This window comes from Petaurus breviceps, unplaced genomic scaffold (genome assembly GCF_028583685.1).
Source record: "Petaurus breviceps papuanus isolate PSGF00001 unplaced genomic scaffold, PetGlider_PUasm1.0 90763, whole genome shotgun sequence".
In the NCBI taxonomy this organism is placed as follows: domain Eukaryota; kingdom Metazoa; phylum Chordata; class Mammalia; order Diprotodontia; family Petauridae; genus Petaurus; species Petaurus breviceps.
In genome coordinates, this window is record NW_027187340.1 from 488,054 (window position 1) to 492,012 (window position 3,959).

Genomic DNA, 3,959 nt, shown 5'->3' on the forward strand with positions numbered 1-3,959 from the left:
AAGAGTCAAACACAACTGAAATAACTGAACAACAACAAAGAACAGCTCACAGGTCTACCTTGAAGTGACAAATAAAGGAATTTTCAAGACTGGTTTCATTGGATGCCAAAAGGAAACCAGAAACATCATTTCACTGGTGTTAGTTGGTCATCTTGCTTTGCAGTGCTTATGGGGAGCAAATGCACCAGCACCAAAATAATTACAGCAGTCTTTCATCGCATTCTCTGCCAACAAAGGGTGGCTCTCAGACAAACTCCTCCCTGCTACTCTGCCTTGCACTGATGCTGCCTGAGCTTTTGCCTATGGATCTGCATCCTCCATCCCCGAGTTATGTGCCACCATGGTGGTGCAGCTTGGCAAGGCTGCTAAAAGTCAAGGTGAGCTAAAGAAAATGGTTCCTCCCCCATAGGAGATAGCAGAGAGTGAGAATGGGGATGGGTCAGAAGATGAAGTAGAAAGCAGTGGAGAAGTTGTGGTCCCTCAGAAGAATGGCAAGAAGGCTGTGACTGCAGCAGCAAAAAAAGGCACTGCCAGCCAACATGGGTGTCGTTGCTACCAGACCTGCAGAAAGAAGCTATGATTCCCAGAGAGAAAGTCTCCACACCTCTAACAAGAAAGTGGTAACCCTACTGAAAGCTATTGTCAGAGCAGAAGGAAGCCCCTCCAGCTAAGGCAACAGCTCCCCCTCCCCTTTCATCAAAGGAGCAAAAAATGGGAAGAATGTCAAGAAAGAGAGCAGTGAATCTGAAGAGGAGGATAGTGAAGATGAGGAAAATGAAGAATCTGAGCCACCAAAAGCCACCAAAATGAGAGCAGTTCCAGACAAAAAAGACTCTGAGGATGAGGAGGAAGAGGATAGTGATGAAGATGACGAAGATGAAAATGATTCTGAAGAAGAAGCAGATTACTACATCTGCCAAAGGGAAGGCTATGAAATCTGCCCTTGACAAAGCTGGCAAAGCCATGGAACCAGAAGAGGAAAATGGAGAGGAAGATGAGGAAGAAAAGCGAGTTCTCACCAAAACAACAGGACCAGGGAAGGGGAAAAAGGAAACAGGCAAACAGAAAGCCCCCCAAACCAAGAAATAGACATTGGAAGCTGAAGCATCTACAAATTTCAACCTCTTTATTGGCAACCTGAACTTCAACAAAAAAACTGGTATCATGGACTTCTTGGCAAATAAAAAGACCTTACAGTTGTGGATGGTCACATTACTGCCACTAGGAAGTCTGGCTATTTGGAATTAAAACCAGGTGAACACTTGCAAAAAACCCTGGAACTCAGTGGCTCCAAAGTCCTTGGCTCTGAAATGAAACTGGAAAAAGCAAAAATAAAACAGAAATGACTGAGATGCAAGGACACTCTTTGTCAAGAATCTTCCTTACAAAGTAACTCAGGAGGAATTTAAGGAAGTGTTTGAAGATTCTATTGAGGTTAGACTGGTCTGCACCAATGATGGGACACCCAAAGGAATTGCATACATTGAATTTAAAACAGGAAGCAGATATGAACAAGACCTTAGAAGAGAAATAGGGAGCGGGGATTGATGGTCAGGAGCTTATTTTGGACTACACCTGGGAGAAAAGTCAAGGACAAGAGAATTCAAAAGGTGGGAAGAATAACTCCTTGAGCAAGAATAACAGCAAGCTGGCAGAGGAAAGACACTGGTGCTGAATAACCTTGTCTAGAATGCCACTGAGGAGTGCATGAGGTGTCAGAGAAAGTGATGTCTATCAGCTTGCCACAGGGCAACCAAGGCAGATCCAAAGGGCTCACACTCATTGAATTTGCCTCCGTGGAAGACACAAAAGGAGCTTTGGATTTTTGTAACAATATAGAAATTGAAGGCAGAGTGATCAGGCTAAAGAGACACAAGACAACTAATGCACCACCAAGGAGCCAGTCCTATAAAACTTTGTCAAAGGTCTGTCTGAAAACACAGAAGAAGGAACATTGAAAGATTCATTTCACAGTTCTGTTGGTGCTAGGATAGTCACAGACAGGGAGGCAAGATCATCTAAAGGCTTTGGTTTTGCAGACTTCAACTCAGAAGAAGATGCTAAAGCTGTGAGAGGTCATGGAAGATGGGGATATTGATGGAAGGAAAGTAACTCGGAATTCAGCCAAACCCAGTGGCTCTAGAGGCCATGGTGGTAGTCATGGCATTGGTGGTTATGGAAGTATCATTGGTTGAAGAGCTAGTAGAGGAAGCCATGGAGGCTTTGGTGGCAGAGGTTGAGGAAACTTTTGAGGTTAGAGTTTCTAAGCGGGCTGAGGAAGAGAAGGAGGAGGAGGAGAAGACAAGAAGCCACAAGGAAAGAAGACAGTTTGAATAGCGTTTCCCCCACTCTTTTCCCCTGCTATTTGAACAGACTCTAGGGGTTTTACCTAATCATCTAATCACTGACAGAGCCTTCCAAGGACATTCCAAGACAAACACGTGGTCCAGAGGTCTTTTCAGAAAAAACCTGGATGAAATTTCAAGGGAGAGAGGGTGTTGGATTTTACTGGATGAATGTTCCGTATAAACATTTTTGCAGAGATGACTGATAGCTGTGGAAGTTAACCTCTTTGTCTATGAGTTGTCTTGAGTTTATAATGTTCTACCCTTCTTACAAAACTATTTTTTTTCTACAAAAAAAGAGAGATGAGTATGATAACCCTAATATCCATTACTCAGTATGAGCTAGGGAAATTCTATAAAGAACTTAACAAGTTTCTTTAAAACAAATAAGAATGTGTGTTGATACTTGGTGACTTTAATGAGAAGGTAAGGCAGTAAGAGGACAATTAAAACTATGTTGAAAAATATAGGTTAGGATTAATAAATGAAAGAAGTCAAAGTCTTGAAGACCACTCAGAGGCTACACCTAGATATTAGGAATACTTTCTTCAAGAAGAGAGTCAGATAGATTTAGATGACTCAAGGACCAAATGTTATGCAAAAAAAAGCTATATCTGAATAGAGAAGAAATAGCTATGTACTGATACAGGAATCCTTTTCAATTAACCAATTATGCATAGTCAGATCACTGATAACTTGAACCAAGGTGAAAATCAATAACATCTGACTAAGCCAGATCATTTATAGAATATTTAATGATCAAACTGGAATGAGGTCAATGAATAGACATAGAATATGTCACAGATCTGTCAGCATTTCTATAGTTATCTAATCCCATTGGTGTTGATAGTAGAACCACTGCATTTAAATTCTACCACCTCACTATGCAATGTGCTAAGTGGCAAAAATACTCAAAAGATGGAATTGGGAGGGCCTTACCAAAGACATTCAAAAGAAATGTATGTTGGGTGCAGTAAAATTTCAAAGATACTCAAAGTCAATTTTCAAGATGTCTTAAAAGAGGGCAAGAGTACAAAGAATGGAAAAATTCAGAAGTCTTAATTCTTTGCCTTTAGGTGACTGAAGGAATCACTTAACTTCAGCTAAGTGGTGCAGTGGGTAATAGTGCTATACTTGGAATTGGGAAGACCTGTCTCAGATACTTACTAGCTGGGTGACCTTTCACAAGTCACTTAAACTCTCTCAAACTCAGTTACCTTATCTGTAAAATAGAGAGAATAATAGAGGCTCCTTCACAGGGTTTTAGTGAGGATCAAATGAGTTAATGTACAGACAGAGCTTTGAAAACCTTAAGACATTATTTAAATACTAGGTATTAATGTTGTTGTTGTTAACCATGTGCCTACTTTCTTATCCATAGAAAATTATTAGAGGAATGCTCTAAGCATGTATGGTGTTGTGGGAAGAGGCCAGGAATCAGAGAAACTATAATCAAATCCCAGCTCTGTCACTAACCATTATATAGTCTTAACCTCTCTAAGCCTGAATTTATTAATTTATATAATGATAAGAATGGATTAGATCTGTAAGGTCCCCTCCAACTCTAAATAGATGAATTCATGCAAAGACTCCTCTTTTTTTCCATAGAGGCAT

General features: G+C 40.6%; 1 pseudogene; it reads left to right on the forward strand.

Moving 5' to 3' along the window:
- Window positions 1-340: 340 nt before the first annotated feature.
- On the forward strand, window positions 341-2,195 carry LOC138146576 (nucleolin pseudogene; annotated as a pseudogene).
- The last annotated feature ends 1,764 nt before the right edge of the window (window positions 2,196-3,959 follow it).